The sequence below is a fragment of the Sebastes umbrosus genome, chromosome 16 (genome assembly GCF_015220745.1).
Source record: "Sebastes umbrosus isolate fSebUmb1 chromosome 16, fSebUmb1.pri, whole genome shotgun sequence".
NCBI lineage: Eukaryota > Metazoa > Chordata > Actinopteri > Perciformes > Sebastidae > Sebastes > Sebastes umbrosus.
Genome location: NC_051284.1, coordinates 13,422,935 through 13,445,132, shown reverse-complemented (window position 1 = coordinate 13,445,132; position 22,198 = coordinate 13,422,935). Strand labels below are relative to the sequence as shown.

Below are 22,198 nucleotides of genomic sequence, written 5' to 3'. Positions count from 1 at the left end.
GCAGAGTGGAAAACTTCGATTTGACTTATTTTCGACTTCTCAACTGCAGATGTCACGTCTTCAAAGAATGATTATTGCTATCAGTGTCAGAGCCTGCAGTCTGGTATGGTCATTTATGTCTGTTTTTGATTGATTTGGTTACACAACCTCAATAACTCACTTTGGTCAACAATATAAGCTTGCTTGTTCTTGTGCTGGATTAACAAACAGCATATTGTTCTGTTTTGTGCGCTGGTGGTACCACCAGCCATACCAGACATTCCAGCCACCTCCATTGACAAATCCAGCCTGGCTCAAGCTTGAAGCCTTTAGCATACAATCTTAGTCACGGCCAAGTCTGTTATGTAATTGAAGTCTGCTGTTTCGGAGACTTTTACAGTGGCCGTCCCTCTTAGCAGGACACAGTACGTGGACAGAGGCTGCCATATAAGGGAATAAGGCCACTGTGTCATCTCTAGAAAACACACTTCCAGACAGAAATGGTATGTGCTTTCTTCCACTTTTCAGCTGTCTTTTATCTGTGTTGGTATGTGTATCTGTTTGTTGTTTGTCCATTTCTTTTTTTTTGCATTAGTTTGCTGGAGGAACAGTTCTATCTGTAAATGTGGTTTCATAAGTATTTGTCTGAGACTGTGAGAGCCTGCAATTTGTTTATTGTAGCAGGAGGTTCTTTCCAATGTAGTCACGGCTGATGTCATGAGATTTTTGCTCGCTGAATGCATTGATTGATTGTAGCTCAAGTAGAGTCATATTCACCGGGGTAGCCGCAGCGACATTTCATTGTGTTATCTAATGATGATTAAGGCAGAGTGTTTCAGCATGATCTCCCAGTAGTAGTAGGGAGAGTTTGATCAAAAATGACGCGTCTCTCTTTATTTATGGGGCGGCAAACAGTGCGGAGTGGCCACATAGTGCGGAGGGGCCACAAAGTCAAGACTGTTATCATTTGCATTCATCTTCAAAGACACCTACGCACATACACTCACACACTTCCCAGACTCACTGTGGTGAAGACGCTCCACTTTAGAGCTGTGAAATAAAACATCTGGAACAAACCAGAGTGGAATGCACAAGCCGTGTGTTTGTTTTAAAGACGTGTGATACTTCAATAATCTGAAATGTTGCAGGAGAAGATGCCCTTTTCCTGGATTTAAAAGGGTGAGAGATCTGTGGCAAATTTGTGGTGTCTAACAGTGTGTGTGTGAGGTGTGTCAGAGTTCATGCTTTAGATTGGGTTAAGCTCAGTCAAGTCAACAATGCGGTCATATCAGTGGATTTCATTCAAATCTTAACTGGGAGCAAAGTTAGGCCTACCTCTCAGAAGTCAGAGGTACATCTGGGTACAATACCCAGAAAAGTACAACTAAAAGTGCTCTTGTTGCTGGTATTGAGTAACTTTTTCATGTACAGTACTCGTAGTAAAAGGGAAGAATTACTCAGCAACTTGGGGTTATGCTGTTATCACTCAGTCAGGAGGATAGAGACCTTTGACATGTTATAACAGGAAAAGCACAGGTGTAGTTAATAACATTGATGATGGCTGCATTCCATTTAGGGGAGTCAGTTCGTGGTATTGTCCATGCTGATTCACTGGAACAGCTTACTGAGACACTTTATGGAACAAAGCCATCATTAATGTTATTAGTTATCAGTTCTTCTTCACAGCTCTAAAGCAGTAGTTGCCAGTGGCAGCCATCAGGGCGACAGCAAAGTGAAGGTTACTGTTTTGGAGCAGTGAGAAGAATTGATTTCCGGTTAAACAAGTTGATTTTTTTCGATCATGTCAAGAAGGGAACCAGTAAATTGGGGAAACTCTTGTGAAATGGTTAAGGTTAGGCACTGACCTTGAACGGTTAAGGTTAGGATAGGTTGTCGGGCAGCGAGTCTCGCAAGAGTTTTTGCAGATCTCAGATCACATTTTGCAGGTTACCTTCGAGACACAACATTTTTTTCCCTTGGTTGGTAAATTATGGTATCGGAACGGTCCATAAACTGGCGTACTTGCGATCGAGATACTGAATTTTGGTATCGGTACAACTCTATAATTACACTATAGACACTTTTTACATCACACGTAGTCGTTTGATCCATCGTTAATATGAAAATATTGATTAGAGCAGCTTTATGACATTGTATATTTTAGACATAATCAAGTTTTTCACCTGGCAGCTACAATATATAACTATAAATAAATGTTTTTTTGTTTTTTTACAGTTGCCTACAAAAGAGCTATGAACTATTGTTTGAACAATATTTTAATATTTGTAAATTAATCTTTTCTCTACTTTAATCCTTCTGCTAGAATAGTCTGTACCATCTCTCTTTCCACGCGTGTATCTAAAGCCTGACTGCCAGGGTTGAAAACCACTGATCCATTTTCATCTGTCAGAACATAAAATTATAGCTAATGCCAATACTCAGACACAACACAGGCTTGCACACATAATTTATAGAGCAAAACAGGGACAGAGAGAGGGAAGAAAGAGAAACAGATATTTAGGTCGCTGTCATTTAGCCACAATGATAAAGGCTATACACGAAAACCTTCCATTCCCAAGTTTCCAGCTTCCAGTTATCCCACACTAATTACTGAGATAACCAAAATATGAATACTTTTACGATGACTTTTTCATAATATCTTGTTTATAAACCAAATGATTGCATTGCAACATGATCCAAGCGCGATGCCAAAGGAAAAGGACGGTACAGATATAGCAGATTTAAAATTGTTTAGTGAAGTGTTGCGTTGGCCACTTTCCCCGCTGGAGCTGGCTGTGTCTGTTCTTTGTCTGTGCGAGAGCTGCTACTCTCCCATTTCCTTCTTTCCTTCCCTCCTTCTCCCTGCTGAGGTAAAAATGAGTCACTGAGTCAGCAGCTGGTCTCCGTCATCCCCAATATCGCCCAGGATTCCACAGGAGACCAGCTGCCGAATCGCTGCACTCTGACAACATCACTTCCCCTTTTCCCTTCTATGGACATGTTCACTGCCGACAAAAAGGCCTGTAATGATAAGATCTATTAGATTTTTGTTCATGCAAGACCGTCTGTAATTTATATGTTTTGTTTAATGGCTTTTTGTTTAAACAAACCCTGTGTGTTCGGCCTCCAAAAGTACAATGCTGCAAATTCATTTTACTGCCGCCTTTCAAGAGTTTGTTTTCCCTATAGAAGCCATTGAAGGTGTACGTACATCATCGAGATCTGTGCTATTTTTCTCTCAGAGGCCACCTACATCAGCAGGAAACAGCTCCCGACAGCAAGGCAGGGGTTTAAAATAACACTCTCTGAAGAAATAGCCTCAATGACTCTTTTAAGACCTCCATACTAGGGGTGGGCGATATATTGAATATACTTAATGTATTGCGGCTTGTTCTGCGAGGAATGTAGTACTATTGCAAACATCGAGTACAAATATTAATTGTCACGTGATTTTTTAAACCGTCGGCATGAGACTTGCTTTCGCTTCATCCACGTCATTTCCCCTCACTCTCCTGGGTGAGTGTGTGTGGGATGTGTGTTTTTGTATCTAGAGGGAACAGGGACAGAGCCTGGAGAGAGCGAAAAAAGTGAAGCGTGAAAAGCGAGTGTATTTGTGGTCGGAAGGGTGACGGAAGATACCAGCCTCCACTTTGAAAAAAGACGGTCAAACTAGCCCCTACATTGTTTTGCGGTAAGTGTATATACTAGGGATTATCGTAAGAGCGTCTGAGAACTGGCTTCAAAATAAAAGGGACCAAGAACTGACTACAAAATAAAACTGATCTTCCGGTGAATGTGATCGGCAATTTCACTCATTTCAATAAGTAAAGATATAAAACAAAATGAATAAATATTAAATAAAATGAATGATAATTTTTAAAAGAAATACCGCCTGCAAACTGTATTTCGGAGAAAATTTGAATTTCAAATGTGCGAATAATTAGTCAAACTAAATAAGAATACATTCCCAAAGACCAATCTGACTTCAGTATGACACCACCTCATAGTGTTCAGATCAGTTTATTAGAATGATCACGCTGGTATGATCATACGCATCAAAGGGTGAAATCAAACAATTATGTTATTTTAGAGAAAATATGAAAAAATATCGAGATATATATTGTATATTGCGATATAGCCTGTAAATATCAAGATATCATTTATAAGTCATATCACCCAGCCCTACTCCATAAATTATGGCAACTTTACAGTGACTTTAATTCTCATGTTATGTGTTATATTTAACATCATTCCATAAGTGATATGAAAAGGCCAAACACATGGAAGCACATGAAACAAGCATCCCTTTCACCTAAGATTGTGGTTGTTTCAATCATGTAGATGTCTACAGCCATGCTAGCAACTACTACTGATACTACTACTACAGTACTACTACTATAACTAAGGCTTATTAGTTTTGCAGGTATTGAATCATATCAATCATCAGATCGGTGCTAGAGAAAAGGGGATCATCAAAGTTATCACATTTCTTCCTGAGGAGGACATGAATGTCTGCACCAAATTTAATGGCAATCTGTCAAATAGTTGTCAAGGCGTGACTAAAAATCAAAAAAGGTCAAGCTGTCGGTGTTGCTGGAGGAAAAGGGGAATCGCCAAATTTTGTAAGATTCATCCTCTGGGTAGCATGAATGTCCGTACCAAATGTCATGGCAATTCATCCAACAGTTGTTGAGATATATCAGTCTGGGCCTCAGTGGTGGGTTGACGTTGCCACCAGCTAGCATCCAAAAGGCAGCTGTACTAATGCTTGGAATGGAGGATGTGGAGGATGTGGAGGATGTGGATAACGTGCGATTAGTCAACTTTATTTTGCAGTTTTATCCTGTGAGTTGGAACTCCGAGCAAATACTTGTTCTTTTTTTTATTTCACTGCATAGAAGAGAAATGAATCATAAAAACAAAGGGAAGGTCTTTATTTTTGTCAGAGCTGTTGATTACGGATGAGTGGATTCCAGTATTGAATGTTTAAACGGAGGTGTTTAGTTTTCCCATTCCACTGGCTGAAAGGACAGGCAGGTCTCTGTCTCGCTCCATCTCATCTTCCTTCCCGTTTTCCTGGTAAGGGAGGTGTCGTGCCGTGTGCTGCTTATTTGAGGAGTCACCGTGGAGGCATGGCGGTGGAGATGAGTGCTGGATCTGTCGCTGCCTTCTGACAGCTCCCTCTCAGACAGCCCATTCTGCTTCATGTTTATCCACCAAGGCTTTGTGGAAAATAACGCCTGAATTCTTGGAGACAGGCCGGTCTCTCTCCATCCTCTCACCTGTTTTGTTTTCCAGGTGGAGTACTGTTGGACCTACCCGAGGGCCTTCTCCACTTATTCTTGGGCAGTTTATCGCTCCGCCTCATCTGTCCTCGGTTTTTGAAGAAAAAAAAAAAACAGTGGAAAGAACCCTAATGTGTTTTGCCTTTTGGAGAGAGGGAGATAAAATCACTACATTGCGCATTAATTGTTGCTTGGAGCCTCTTGTCTAGCTTTAAAATAAATCTAGCTTTGTTGACTTTGGCAAGCTGAAGATGTTTTAGCATCGGAGCACAGGGCACCATTGTTTTTCAGCTCTATAATTGACCATGCAGCCTGAAGCAAAGACATTCATTGATCCAAAACATTAACTTTGAGGATGACTGGGCGCACTTCAACAGATCGTTCCTTTCTCATTGGAAGTAGTCTGTAATGACCGAAAGCTTTGCAGAATTAACCCGTAGCAAGTACACATAGCCATTAATTCAAGTAGAAGGAATCATCTTCCAAAGAGGTAGCATTGTTCTTTATAATGCAAATTACTGTGTGAATGTTTACGCCTGTGACGTTAAATAAAGTTATAATTCTTAATTTCATGAAACCCCACCCTTTTATGATTACGTTGCTGAGCAACATTTTTTCAGCAATAGCCATTCTATGTATTTCCATTACCTCTCTATATAGTGGTATCTATTGTTAGTGGTGGAGTCCGCCATCCCTAGCCTGGATTCACGCACAAATGATCCTGCGGCCCAATTTGCATGAATTACACAAGGGTGAAAATGAACTTTGCTTTCTGTCTGAGCACATTGTTAGTTGAAGAGTTGCAGGCCATGGGCTGCGCACCTCCATCTTCTCAGCAAGATAATCAACTCTGTTTACTGTACCCGGCTTGTGTATGGACAGCTACTGCTGCACGGCAGCATGAAGTCAGGTCACTGTTGCAATTATTATTGACTGACTTCTTTAATAAGACAACGTGAGTTTGTTTGGCTGCACTGTAAACAGATACACCAGTTGCTCTTCTGTTTTGTGTCTTTCTAGCAAGGTAGCTGCACAATGTGTTGAACTATTTAAACACACTTGCTGTTAGGGACAGCACACAAATGATTGGGGTGGGAAGGGGAGTTGAATCTTATATTTATTTCTATAAAACAGCTAGACCCTCCCCAGCCTTATTTAATAAGCATTTGTCCCAAATTTTGTAAAATGATTCCTTTAATCAAATGCAAAAAGCGATGCTGATTAGTTTCCAGAGAAGAATATTCAGCCATATTATAACAACAGAACACATCATCCCTTGATTATAAAGTTTACATTCTCGTGCCAGAAACTCTTTCATTCCTATCAACAGACTTTTTGGGGTTAGATTAGATGCCAACCAAGCCCAGAGGAATGTGTGTTGGGTGTTACTTTATGAGTTACTTAATGTTAAACAACAATTTGACCTCAGCATGGATTTAATAAGGATGTCTGCCATGCTCTGAGCTAATGCTGATTGTTCTCTAATGTAATTGCTGATCCATTAACACAAATGATCACTTAAGTGTAATCTTTTTTATCTGGATGGTTGATTGTGTTGAGCTCTCCATTAACAGCACTTACTGATAATCAAGATATTATCGTTGGATGTAGTATATCCACAGTATATCCTGATGTGGGCTATTATAAATGGTTAAGGGGACTTTTTGGGTTGTTAAGGGATAAACAGGGCGACCCCTCCCTGTGTGTGAGCTGTGGTGTTTGGCTCCCAGGCCTACATGACACCATGCCTCTATATACTGCTCGCCAGACTAACTTTCCCTCTCATTTGACTTCAGTGACTGCTTTTATTGTAGCTGTACATTCAATTTTGCACAGCTCTGGTGAGAAAGTGTTGAAATGCGTTCAAAGTCACGAAGAGAGGAACAGGAAAGCTTTTTTACAGCGTCCTCGTGAGAGAAAGTTCCTCATTGGAAACTCTCGGAGCAAACTCTCGGTCTCTGGATTCTGTCATTTGGTTTCAACCTCGTCTCACCCCGGGTCTGTTCTGTCCAGGGAATCACTTCACACCCCATTTTAAATACGCTGCAGTGGCAAGTCGAATGAGATTAGTAAGTAAAGGAGCCGACAAAGGCAGAGCTGTGGAGGCGATCTTGCATAATCACATCCAGTTAGTGCTCAATCTGAAATGAGATGAATACAAATGAGACCCCAGGGCAGCAGAACAAGCCTCAACATCTGCAGCTCTGCTCCGTTCTTCCTATCTTCTCAGAAAATATGGCTATCGGAAACCCCATGGCTGAAAACACCTTCACCCCATCATCTGGTCCTCTTTAAACACCCGGCAGCATCCGCCCGCTTACGCTCAGTCTTTGTATGATACTTCAGCTGGATCTGTCAACTTGTGGCTTTTTTTTCATTGTTGGCGCAATTTGAAGGAATTTTCTCAACTGCCACCTCATGAAAGAGTCAATTCTTCACTTTCCAAAAGCAACAACCTGCACGTGACGATTCTCACTGGAGCTGTCAGCGTTGTGCCTTTATCAGATTGATTCAGGGCCTTTCTTGATTCAATATTGATATGAACAAAAGGGCAACCAGTCATTTTATTTGGAAAAATGCAAATCACTCCACTTCCACAGCCATCTGGTTGTCATTTTGGCATGTGTATGCCTCAGAGTGTATGTCCACAAACTGTTGCTATGCAGAAATGCTGTATACAAGCCCACATCTGACCATTGAGGGGAGCATGTCCAAGTTGGCAGCGGGTCAAATGGCAAGCCCAAGTCCACGGAGGACAATGGGAGTGAGAGGAGGACATTAGGAGGCAGGGAAGAGAGCTTTGAGTCACACAGCACAACAGGAGTGAATCACGCTTCTCTCCAGGGCCGGGTGACTGACTGGTGTTTGGATCCCTCACAGCCGTGGAAATGGCTGGAATCTAAGACACTTCATGTGTGTATACTGGACAGGAGTGTGTGCGGATGAGCCCACACACTCGTTAAGTCAAAAGTCACACATGCACATGCAAATATGCAGACACATGTGCATCAAAAAGGTAATTTTCTGTATTCTGCATTGTGCAAATGAAATATTTCCTATTTACAAAATGGGGGTCCGCGGGGGATACGACCTGCACTCTCACATTTTAAATCCAAAATGTCAAACACTACACATACAGTAAAGTATGGAAACACTTTGGGTTTCACACATTGCAGGAAAAGCAGAGCTAGACAACGTGGCTAAAGCTGCATGGTAACTCTGTCATGGAAAGGAAACGTTATCGTATTGCGGTAACTAGCGGTCAAGCCAGCCCCCTCTCGCTGACTGTGAGAGGGGCCACAACTGTAGAGCACCCATATACTGACATTTATGGTAAATACAGTCAAACGGAGCTGACCATGGATGTATGTATGAAGAGCACAGAGCTGACGGGGAGAGCTAACAACGGACTTGGCAAAGTTAACACAAGTATACAAGTGTGACTACGTCCGATTTTCAAAATAAGGTGTTAAAGGGAACTGTATATACAAAATACATATATGGAAATAAGATCGATTGGATTATATTCACCAGAAGTATAAGACATTATATGTGCCTTATGAATTAAAAAGAAAATACCACTAATTTGTGAGGGAAATGTCTATTTTTTTATTTTTGGGTTGCTGGAAAAAAATGTAATAAATAATGCCTAACAAAGACTGATACATTTGACTTCAGGACATCTCTGACTACATACATGCTGAAAATCATTTTAATTTTAATGTATTAAACTAGATATTTTTCAAATTAAAAGTCCCTGGAAGTGTATGATTCAACTTTTTCCCATGGCCTAGTGTTAAAAAAGTTAACAAAAATTGCAATAAATCACAATATCGAAATGCAATTCTTGCAATTCTTATAGAATTGTGCAATACTTAAAAAACGCAATACATATTGAATCGGCACCCAGATTGGGAGATAGGTGTATCGTCCCAGCCTTATAATTAAAACATTTATTCAAAGTCAAAATAATTAACGATGAGCATGTGTGGCATTTGTAAATTACTACTTCTATCATTTTATAGACCCTCGTTTGAATCTCAAGAAAGTCTTTCTGTAGAAGGGAGGAAGAGCAAAAAGTGGCTCAGTCTATGATAGTTTACATACCATGGAGAAGACAAATTATGTGCACACAAACAGCAAAGACAGGAAGTGCTAAACCAAACACAAGAGGAACATGTCACCTTAATGCTAACCCATAGCTGACCCTGTGCCAGCTTCAGGTTGGTACAGACAAAACTAAAATTAGAAACTGAGCGGATATTGTAGGGCTGTGTTAGATGAAAAAGACGAGCTGCTGACACTGTTTATTTCTCCCATCACTTACTGCAGTCTGGAGAAACTATGCTCTTTCAGATATATATTGGGTGTTTCAGTCTAGCCGCAAAATGCTGTCTAAAGCAGTTCCTTTCTGCTTACTGCTCTTCTTCATGTCTGATCCATCATGTGCATCCCACATGACATACTGTATCCTTGTTGCTTAAAGGCAGCTGAAGAATCAACCTGTTTTTTTCTACGCCAGATGCCTAGCATTGAAGACAGACATCATCTTACAAAACATCTCATCATATGTGAGGATTTTTACCGAAGCAGGGGTCGTTCTGTTGCAGACTGCTGAATCTGGGATAAACGCTCATTGACCTTTGAGATAAAACAAAACAGATTTCCACAAGCACAGGGATTCAGTTTGATCACAATAACCTTTGTCACGTTCTTTTAAAGATGATTGTGCTAACCACAGCAGGAAGGATAGCCAGCGTTCTTGTCCAAAAGTATTTAATCTTGTCCTCTTATGAACTGGAATGTGGATGATCGCCACGATTATGCAGACTGGGAAGTCTTAAATCATCAACAGAAGCCTGCTTCTTTTCTGCAGACTCACACTTTCTCCTCTCTCTCCCATTCGCTCTAGATCTTTCTCCCATCAAGCACTGGCCTTATATTCTTCCGTTATGCAGACAGCAGCCATGTTGTCACTAGCCTTAAAGCTGCTCTAATGAATATTTTCATATTAACAATGGATCAAATTACTATGTGTAATGTAAAAGGTGTTGTTCATAATGATGATCCCCATAGAGAATAATCACAGTACTTTGAGGTTCCCCTCAGCTCTGAGGACCTTTTTAGCATATTTAAGCTCATTGCTTTGGTTTTACGTTTTGGTTCACTCCCGTCTTTTCTTCCTACAGTACGTCCGCAACCAGATTTCATGATTTGCACCAGTTATTGTTTTCACAAATGTTTTTTCCAGTATTTAAATGTGAACTTTTTTTTAATAATAATAATAATAATAATACATTTTATTTAGTGGCGCCTTTCTGGACACCCAAGGACACCTTACAAGGATCAATTAAAACATAGACAGATAAAACAATATAAAAACAACAGGACATGACAGAGACATAATTGTACAAACACATAGGACACATAGGATGGGTGATGATGAGTACTAGAGAGAGTAGGCCAGTTTAAACAGGTGGGTTTTGAGGAGTGATTTGAATGATGTGATATTGTCAGACTGCCGGATGTGTGGGGGGAGTGAGTTCCAGAGCCTGGGAGCAGAGCAGCTGAATGCCCTGGCTCCCATGGTGCTGAGGCGTGAGGTGGGGGTGGTCAGAAGTCCGGCTGATGATGAGCGGAGGGAACGGGAGGGGGTGTACTCCTGGAGGAGGTCTGTGAGGTAGGTGGGGGCGAGGTTATGGAGGGCTTTGTAGGTAAGCAGAAGGTTTTTGTAGTCAATCTGGGATTTAACAGGGAGTCAGTGCAGTTGGATGAGGATGGGGGTGATTTAAGCGTCCTTTTCAAGTCGTCTTCTTGAATTTTATGATATTGGCACAAAGCATATTTGTATGAATTTTGTTCATTTATCCATGAAGTCTACTGTGTGTGGCAGATTACTTTTATACTGACTAAAAATAAGAAAATATCCTCAATAATGTAAGTTTCTGGTTTCATATGTACAGACAATGAAGATTTTCAGAGCTTTTGATATCTGAGGAATGGCGAGTTGAAGATAATAATTGCCCAGAAGATCACAGGTCAAAACCTACGAAGGACAGTGTCTGTGATTATGAAGCTAAAGAATTTTTGAGCAATATCAAGTGAAAATATCTATTCTTGATTGCAACAGTGTCATCTTATATATTTTTTAAATGGACAGCACTTTCAGTTCTTGAGATTACTTGAACGTCTTCTCTATATATGCACATCCACTGCTGGTCAGCACGTGTTAAGCATGTGTAAATAGCTCATGGGTTTTGGGGAATCAATCAAATCAGCAAAAAGTTACTCCAAAATATATGTGCGATTATAGTATGGATGTAATCCAAGCCCACCACTACCTTACAAAAACACAAACCTACTTTTAAGTCTGAGCTGTTCTCTGTCCACATGCTCAATGTTTAATTGAGATGACATTGGAGCAAACGGCAGAACACGTTTGAGGTGGCAGGAAAAACAGAGCAGGCTGCCACGGGACTGTATATCCTATATTCTGTTGGTTTAGGTTTGGTGGGAGAACAAATACTGAAGTCAGATTTAAAAATGAATCTCGTGCGCCTCTTTTTTCTCTGGAGTGTACATAAAGAGACGGCGACCACAACATCCCTCTCTTTCTCTCTCTCTGCAGCTGTAGGACTCTCTCCCCCTCAGCCACAGCGCTCCAGCCTCACTAGACATCTCGAATGACTGCTGTCAGCATGGTCATTAAGTCTTTCAGTCTGGGTCTGTTTAAACAAGCTCCTCCGGCGGCCAGTGGCCACACAAAACCAATTCCCAGCCACGGGATGATTTGCTTCTCTTTGCCCAAATTCATGCTTTGGTCCATTTAATGGGTGGTCAAACACACTTATTGTCAGGTAGAACAAACACTCCGAGACATGTTTTTGTTAGCTTCCTCGGCTGCTTGCGATGAAAGGGTACAAAAACTGCAACCACTTGTTTCTGTTATCACCAAAGAAGAATGCAATATGCTGTCAATGTGTGGATTACATTTGTTTTTGTCGATTCACTGAAAAATTAAAAACCTTATATCATTTCTGATTTAAATCTACGAGTCTGCAGCAATTCAAGCCTGAATTCTACTCGGAGGAGCAGCTTGTCACTTAAATGAGAATAGCTGGACTTAAAAGGTCAGCCCACCTTAAAGGACCAGTGTATAACAATTAGGGGGATTGATTGGCAGAAATAGAATATAATATTAATAAGTATGTTTTCTTAAGTGTATAATCACTTGATAATAAGAATCATTGTGTTTTCGTTACCTTAGAATGAGCCGTTTATATCTACATATGGAGCGGGTTCCCTCTCCACGGAGTCCACCATGTTGCTCCGCCATGTTTCAACATTAGTCCAGAATGGACGAACCAAACACTGTTATCTTTTCCTGCATGGGCCTAAGCCGATAACGTTATTGGCTCCTGTCGCCACCGCTCTCTATCTCTCTTGCTTCACCACTCACTTCCCATGTACACACACACTTTACGCACTGGCTCTGCATGCTCCAAATGACCTACACTACTCTAACAACAAGTGGCTCTAGATAGGGCCATTCAAATTTTTGCATCGGCCACAGTAGCTCTCCAACATGCTTGGCACATGGGAGAGGCTTCAGTTGTTTGCAATCGCCTCACCTCACGTCTAGATACCACCAGTTCCTACACACTGGACCTTTAAGTGAGCTTGGGCCGTCACTTTAATCAACAGGTGGCAAGCAAGACACGGGAACTTGGCTTGAGTAGTTGTAGCATTTATTCACCAACAAACAGCCTAAACTATACGCACTGCTACGTTCACAGTTATATGGTTACTGATAACTTCATACTCTCTCTATTAACCGCATATTTGCGTCAAACTCACAGAGAGCAGAGGACAGAAGCAGCGTGCTCGTAAATGACACCAAAACACGGCAGAGACGTTTTTATTACATGACTACTTTGGTACAAACGGTACCTGTCAGTGTGGCGGATAGCCTTCCAAGATTTACTCACCAAACAGCAAATGTTTGCCATGTTCACCATCTCAGTTGAGTATTTTAGCTTGCTAACTAATGAGCACAAAACAAAGTACAGCTGAGGCTGATAGGAATGCCATTAGTTTTGCAGGTATTGGACAAAGGTCTAGACAGGGATATGCCTGTCTGTCTGAGTCCAAATGAACCATGTCATCGGGCCAAAGACATCAATGTCTTCTAATGACAAAACCTGCTATGGCTGGGCAGATTCTCTGAATATTTTCTATTCTGTGATTTGCGACATCTGTGTTTTTGTAGCGAGCCAGTCACTCAGTTCCCATCCAGCAGGCTGGTGAAAAGAGAGAGAGTTTTTTTTCAAGGTACACTGGAGATCTACATTGCCCATTCATTTGGATCTCTCCATAAACATTGAAAACCGCTTTACCGTCAGTAAGACAGTCTAGTATGATCACACTCTTTCAAAAACAACACTGGATACCGTCTCTCCGGGATGATTACCTTTACAGCCTGAAATGTGGCTTTGAGGACAGAGACAGCTTTCAATGCTGCCTCCCAAACACACACACACACACTTATGTTCTTGACCCCTTTTTGGCCAATGTGTCAGACAAAAACAGTGGCCACATTGAGCACCCCTGAGTGTTTTTGTGTTCACTGCTGCCCTCCAAACCCACATGAACTTGAGGTGAGAGAGGACAGTCTTAAATGCCACACTTGCCTCAGGTGGATAAGAAAAAGCTAGCTTTGACATGTTGCATTTTTTCTGAGTGCTGAAAGATCCATCAGAGCTCGCCACCCCGCCAGTAGCACTGTGGATACCACCGGAGTTCCTAAAGCAAGATCCTGCATCAACTCCCCATGGGAAATAAGGTGTTGAAATATTGTCTTCTGTCTAGAGTCAGGTTATGCCCTTGTCATAACACTCTTACAGAGCTAAATGATTTCCTTTGGGCACTGCTGGGATTGCTACTGGGTGATTGTCATGTCAAAAAGTAGCAGCAGGCATGTGTTAAAAAATGTACAAAAGGGCTTGTAGTTTCCACTACTCCATTTGTTTCCAAATGTGAGCAGTGTGAAGTATGGCCTCTACACGTGCCTGGAAGGTTGAGCAGACTCAAAGAGTCCTCAGGCGCTCTTTGTGACATTTTTAAGGGGGTAAGAGTTTAGTGTTTTAAGTGCAAAATCCATTATGACTGTTCTTCACCTCATTCCTTCCTAAATGGTTTAAAAACAAGAGCATTCCTGTTAAACATTGGACATGTAAACCACATGCTGACCTTTCCTTTGCTAGAGTTCAGATCTCAAGTGCTGATAGAGTGATGGCTTTGTAGCCCAAATGACAAAGTTGGGCTTTTCCCCTCAACACAGTGTGCTCTACGGTAATGCAGATCTGGCAGTCGCCACGGATCAGCAAGAACCTAACATTGTTAACAAAATTACCGATAATGACAAACCTCGCTGATATTTGGAGCCAAGTTCGAGAACATAGCAGTAAGTTAAAGTTAAAGCAGACAGACTGCCTGGCATGCGTAACATTTAGGGCACAGGATAGGCACATAATGAGCCTGACATTGTTCTCAACGCCATGCTGAATTCTTGGAGAGTATTTGGTCAGCAGTGCCAATCTGTGAGAGAAGACAGCTCTGCCGTGTAATTTGTCTCAAGCAACCAGGCATGACGGAGCCCTGAGCAGAGGTTAAATGAGTTGGATTCTTGTGGCCTGACTTACACAGCAGGGGTGAATGTGTTCAGCTTCCACAAAAGGTTAAGGCTGGCCCACACTAAAGGATTTTTCAACACTTAAAAGATTTTGAAAATGTGAGAAACCACGACATTGTTATGATATATATATATAATATTATATAATCATAACAGTTTTGTTCCTAGAGTGTGTGGTGAGCAACAATTTGGCCAAAACAGCACACCACACAATAACAGATTCCATTCATGAACAAGAGTCCTGACTCAAAAACAATGTAAATCTCGCAAAATCTCTCACCATCAATGTGAACAAAAATTGCAGAAGACAGGCAAGAAAAATTAACAATGTTAGTTTTTGCACAACGCTGTACGTAAAATTCACAAAAAATAAAGAAAAATAATGGATGACGTCATAAACACTTGCGTTGTTGCCACAAATCAACAAGTTGGTCCTCCATTTCTGAGGTCCATCTTAATACTACTTTATGCTTCGGGTTTTGCGGCTGCCATGACAGCGGTGGTTGTCCTTCCGCTTCAGTCAGCTTGGTTCCAATTGGCTATCATTCTTTCCCATGTGATTGCGTCATTGGCTGTCCTCGGGATTCCCCACACACAACAGGATATCCGATCGTTAATATTGAACATGTTTAATATTTGTGTTTTGAAATTGGTGCAGCGAAGATGGACTTCTGAGCCAATCGGGGGACTTAAAAGACACTCTTAACATATTGTACCTCACACCACAGGAATATCTGGAGAGATAATCTTTAGAACCATTGCTTCATCCACCTTTTCTGACAATTATCGGGAGGGTGGAATGGGGCCCAAAATGGGCTTGATTCTGCTGTAGTGTGTGCCCTGCTTTAGGTGTGATCACAAAACAGGTTGATGTTGTGACAGCTAGGTGATAATGAAGCCCACAAGACATAGTTTCCACAACGCATAATCTTGCTCATTTCAGCATAGCAAGGCTTTCTTCATAGTCAGTCACTGGCAAGAAGTCCTATGTCATATTGTCAACAGATCAGGCTTAGCGAATTTAGCTTCCCCCATACTAAGCAGGCTGCTGAATGAGAATTGTTTTGGGACTCAACAGACCCGAACGCGAACTTCTTGAACTGAGTGACATAGCCCAGCTCTGCTTGCCAACAGCAGCCAATGTAGTAGCACGCCCCTGTTCGGCTGTCGTTCGGCTCTCGAGGCCCCTCAAGTGTTGAGGCTCAAAAGTTAATGAGTTGAATCTCTGCCCCCTGGCACAAAGCTTAGCACGTCCTGCAGACTGAGAGGAGTCTCAGGTTGGCCGGCCGTAGCTTTCAAGAACAACCTTGTCTGCATGCAGAACAACACAAGCTATGTATCCTGACGAACATCTGCTCTGTGGGGAAGATTGATGACTTGAAAATGAGAAAATAGGAGGACACAAACCCTTTCACTGTTAAATTGTAGGATGATGATGATGGGTCCTATGCCGAGTTCTTCTTGCTTGACTAAACAGGAATAGTTAACCTAATGTCTTCCTGATAAATTGCAGCATTACTAATCAGGATGGATGACTGCAGAAGCACTGCCACTGATACTTGCAAGCTCCATTTTTGAGTTGCTTGTTTATGTGCTTGTGGTCAGAACTGCAAGGGAACATTTCCATCTGTAAATAATCACACATTGTATTATATTTGTTGGGTGAAGGTTGAATCATACTACAGACTGATCCTTTACATCAGTGGTTCCCAACGTATTAATCTACCCCTTAACCGCCTACCATTATGTTCCAAATGTATTCTGTGGAATTGATTTCAAACTGGGTGTTGTTTAACATCAACATTGATTGATTACATAATAATGGATATTGGTAATATTTTTGTTTTGGTCAAGTTTGCAATCTACCACTAGGAGTGAGAATGTTTCAACCATAGCAATTATCTTTAGCTCTCATCTATTTCAGCAATTTATCCATTACTTTCACTATTTCAACCATTTCTACTTGAATTTTAGCTGTTGCAACCATTCATTCACTACTTTTTGCTAACTATTTTTCCCATTCATCCACTTCTTCTAGCCTTCTCCATTCATCCACTTACATTTCAACCATTTAACTTACTATTTAGATCATTTATCCACTACTTTTAGCGAACTACTTTGACCATTTAGCCAATACGTTAAATATTTTCACCATTTTCTTTTAAATAATTAAACTGTTTATCTATGCCTTTTAGCCACTTCAACCATTTACCCATTACCAAATTACTTGAACTGTTTATTCATTACTTAGCTTTCTCTATTTCCTATTTTAGCTAACTGTTTAGTAGAGGTGTGAATCTTCACTGGCCTCACGAGTCGATTAGATTATGATTCACCTGTCAATGATTCAAATGCACAACGATTCTCGATGCATCTCAATGTATCGCATCCTTAATTTTCTATATTATTGCACATTGTTACTTTTTCATAAATTAATACAAGCAGTCAGATTATTTAGAAAGTGTTTTCAAAAATTAGACTACAACAGTCTATAATGTAACAAGCTGCATCTTTTCAATACCAGTATCTATGTGACCCACCTCAGTTCATACACATTACAAAACAAAACATAAATCCTTCTGCAGTGCATTACTAGTGTGCTGTAATCTAGAAAAATAAGGTTTACACATAGCAGCTCCAAAACAGGGAACTGCATCTCCCAACAGAACACCATGGTTGATTTTCAGCCTGCATGCACGTTTTTTTAAGCCCAACATTGTTGAAACAGAGCAGCTAATAATGGTAGCGAGAGTAACAAGTAAGAAGGAAAGGAGAGGAGAGAAACTAGCGCAAGAGTAAATGACAGCAAACGCAGTAAAGACTAACTCTGAGATCAAATGAATCCAAACATCCGATACAGAATCGTCCACGTCCGCATCGTGATGCAGCTTAGAATCAAGAAATTTCCACACCTCTACGGTCAAAAATGTGCACATTTTGAAAGTGGACGCGTCTCCTTGCTATACTGTGTGGAGACAGGACACATGCTGTTTGACCCCCGATGGTGGTTTATCAGTGCAGATTCTTAGACTTCACTTTCAGTGTTATTTCGACCCACACGGCCTGCCTCACATATCCCCAGAAATAATATACTGCCTTCATTAAATGCTCAGTCTTATCTATTTCTTTTTTTTCATAATGGACAAAATGAAAATGTGTTTTGTATTTCCCTCACACACTTTGTGCAAGTATAAAAACAAAACCCTGTTTCAGCGTGGGCACTATCGTGTTTATGTAACCCACTGTGCTTTAGAAGGAACTAAGTTTTGAGTGCAATAACCATAAACCCGACAACACAAGTGAATTCAGTTAACAGCAGCTTTAGTTTGCCTATAAATAGCAAAACAAATGTAAACATTCACATGGTAATGAAAAATAAAAAACTGGGCCCTTTAAACAAAGAAAATTGTCCTTTAAAGAAGCTTGGTTTGGGGATCACCCTAAGTCACTATGCGTATTTGTCCTTATGTGGGATTTCTCCACAGTTTACTTTCCAGTAACTTCTAAATCAGTGTCTGATGACTATGTGGAAAATTGGTCAAAGTTAACTTTGTTTGTTTGAGTTTGAGGACAGAGTTGTTCTGTCAGAGTCTGATGAGTCAGAGTGCACTCTCAGAGTATATTGCATGTTTGAGCTGATATCAATCCAGGTGACTGGCATGATCCTACCTCAAAGCAGATAGTTCATTCGGCTGATTCAGCGGCAATGTAGATCCGGGTTCCTGGAACTCACGCTGGGAGGCTCGTCATCTACTGGAATCATTGGATCTTCTTCACTGGATCTCCTCCCTCAATATTAGACCTGACCTGCATTTACAAACAGGCTTATAGTCTCTGTTCTACTTCCCTTCATATTTCATCTTATGAATATCTCTTAAATTGTACAACATCATACTACATCACAACAATATCAAAGTAAGGGCTTACTGAATGCAAATACTGTACTGAAAATGATTTGTTACTCTCTAGTAAATTTTCAAATGATATTAGAATTATTTTTTTCTGGCAAAGTACTATACTAGCATATATCAAACAAATATCAGACATGAAAATAGAACTGTTTCAGCTTAGCCAACATTTGAGTAAGCAATAAAACACATTATCTTACACATTAAACCTACAAACCTTACTCTCTCAGTGAAAGCAAAATTGTATTTTTCTGTGGAAACATACACCTGTTTCACCAATTGAGTAAACACAATAATTTTGACAAATACTACACTTCATAGTTCACTATTTCTTATCAAAAATACTGCTTGATTTCAACCCTCCAACATTTGCACAATGGTTAAGTGATTAAGAACTCCACATTAAAAGAAATTCCTGTTTTATCTATTTTAGTAACATGGTGAATATTACTAAGAAACTTACACTATAAACATGAAATACTTTTCCCTTAAAGACACTCGATATCCATAAACCACAGTACAGTAAAATGATAGAATGGCTTTACATGGAAATAACTTGGTTGCTAAGACAACAACAAAACTAACAAACTAGCAGTGAGAAGTTAACGTTAGCTCACCGAGGCAGTTGAATTTGGATGAAACGGGCTCTTCTGGTGGTCTGGTGGCTTCTGTAGGGAATCAGTTTCACTGTCACCTGATAGCTGCTCAACTTCAATAACCGTTTTGACTTAGTTCCTACTGGTTCTCAACTTTTGTGAAGCTCAAAGTTGTTACAAGAAGCAGCTACTGTTAGTTTGAGCTCAAAATGGCGACTTGGAGGGACTTCCTGTCATGCTCGTTAACTGCTCTGCACAACTTCCTGTTCATTTGAATGGTTTCTTTATTCAACACATGCTCATTGATACATGGACAATTGAGAAATAACGGAAGACAAAACAAAAATAATTACATACACATTTCATAATGCCAGAGTTTAAGTTATATACTGTACATCATATTATATTCATTTAATAATTTAAAAATCGTAATTACTTTTTTGTCTTTAACATTTATTTATTATTATTTTCCTTTATTTAACCAGGTTAGTCCCATTGAGATCAAAGATCTCTTTTACAAGGGAGACCTGGTTTGAAGTTGAAGATCAGATTGTACATTATTCCAAGCATAGGTGCCGAAAACTTAAAAGCTTTCTTTCCCAATCCAGTCCGTATGTATTGGGTTAGATGGAGCTATATTGTCTGAATTCATTAATAAAATGCAGGAAAGTTGGCTTGGTTCCTGACCATTTTTTGAATATGAAATTTTCCAAAAATAATATATAACTGTATGCTATACAGCATGTTATTTTCAATCTTATCTTGATTAAAATATAGCATTAAATCAAACATATTTATTCCAACATTCATCTTAAGTTTCTTTTGTAGAAAGTTGACTACATCAGTCCAGAACATTCATATACAGTGAAAATATAGATGGGAAATACTCTCTTTTTCAAGTCCACAGAAATCACACTTAAAATCACCGTTTAATTTTAGTAAGGGATGGGAATGGGCGAAACAAAAGATTTGACTAAGTTATAACAACTGTAGTGTCTAATAACATAAATAAAACCATTAATATTTGTATTATATTTCTATTTTAACCTGTTTTGTTCAGCTGGGTTACATTTACCTCAGATTTACTGTGGCAATATAGTGTGTTCACATGCTGTGTTCCTGTTGATGCCATATTCTGAATCCCTGTAAGTCATTGTGGTGTCGATTTTGCGAGTGGAATTATGGCGAGAATGTGCCGTAATGTGCATGAGCAGACTGTACTGTTTGTCTTGGTGGTGGTCTGAGGCTGCTTAATAGTGGCGCTTTGGTTCTTCTGGAAGAACACTGAGCTCCTGGATTGATGAAATACCCTCGAGATCCAGCATCTGAGGGCTTTGAATTCATTACACATGTCCTCAGTCTCCCCACTTTAACCCTGTGATCAAGTGCCGGTTGTGCCGCCCCTTGATCACCCATGGAGAGAAATACCACACAGAAGCCCTCTCCTGTCTCCTGAGGGAGTTTGTTGTTGAGTGTGACAGCTACTAGAGACTCTTGAAAATAGATAAATAATGTTGGTAAGCCGCGTAGTTTAACTGAAGGGACCTCTGAGGGGTCTTATAGAGAGGCTTCACGGCTGTTTGAATGAGACATCTGCTTCCCAATCTCGCATGCGGTCTTTAGGGAGTTCATTACTTTTAGGCTTTACTGAGCCATTAGCTCGGGGAGGGATAAATAGCAGTTGACGTGTCATTAGAAATAAGCCCGCTGCGATGAAGTTAACTGAAGTGGGAAGGTTATGTGGTCATGTCAAGGTCTCAGAAAGTTTAGTAGTGTAACCAGACAGCAGGGCCTGATTTACGAGGCCACTGGTTCCCAACCAGGGGGTCCCAACGCCCATTAGGAGTCGCCAAAGCTTCACAGGTCGTTGTGAGGCCACATTTGTAATATAGAAAAGCATCAAGGAGAAGAAAACACTGAATTTGTCAAAAAAAAGAAGTCTATTAAGTATGTATGATTCTTAAAAATATATAATACAGACAGTGAATTGTAATAAAAGTTACCAAAAATAACAGGAAATCTCATCTCCGATGCAATATTCAAATAATGCTGCTCAAAATTCATCCAAATCGCACATTTTACACAAACGTCCAGCAGTTATTGCATTCACTATTTGGGTTAATTGTACAGTTTATCAGTTGTTCTGTACTGTTATTGGTATGCATTGACTATCCATAAAATGGGTCACACAGTCAGGGTCGTCTGTTTACTCCATGATAGAAGAGGAGTCCCTTAAGGAAAAAGGTTGGGAACCACCGTACTAGACCAAAAAACTAGCAATGTTAAACTAACCTGATGAGGACTAACAGAGCAAATTCTAGTCAAATATAGCACATTAAACTGCCTGGAGCATCAGTGAACATCTTCTTGACCTCTTACAATACTGGTGTACACTATGAGTAGGACAAAGGCAGAAAGAAAGAAGAAAATATCTGACTTCTGACCTGCCAAAGCCCTTGGTTGAGAGAAATATATTGGCTAACACGAAGAGCAGACGAGGAAGTGCTAGAATATCTGTTGCCTCGTTAAAGGCAAGAATCAATGTCTGTCAACAAAACCCATCAACCACACTACCACAAACCTGCTGTTCCTCTATCACAGGCGGTAATAAACACTTCATATTTCACCAACAGGCATGCAATCTGAAGTGACATGTTATTTTCTCCTCGCTCTTTTTTCCTGGATTGCGATCAATGTTTTTTTTTCTGATTTCTAGGAAATCACATGAACTAAACGAAG

At 40.4% G+C, this 22,198-nt stretch overlaps 1 long non-coding RNA gene across 1 annotated transcript in view; it reads right to left on the bottom strand.

Annotated features, from left to right (window-relative positions):
* Positions 1–19,580, bottom strand: part of LOC119474652 — a 39,204-nt gene extending 19,624 nt beyond the window's left edge. The window contains exons 1-2 of the long non-coding RNA XR_005203609.1: positions 19,481–19,580; positions 18,625–18,762 (exon numbers count right to left, since the gene is read on the bottom strand). This is a non-coding gene — a long non-coding RNA (uncharacterized LOC119474652). The remainder of the gene's footprint in view (positions 1–18,624; positions 18,763–19,480) is intronic.
* Positions 19,581–22,198: the final 2,618 nt, after the last annotated feature.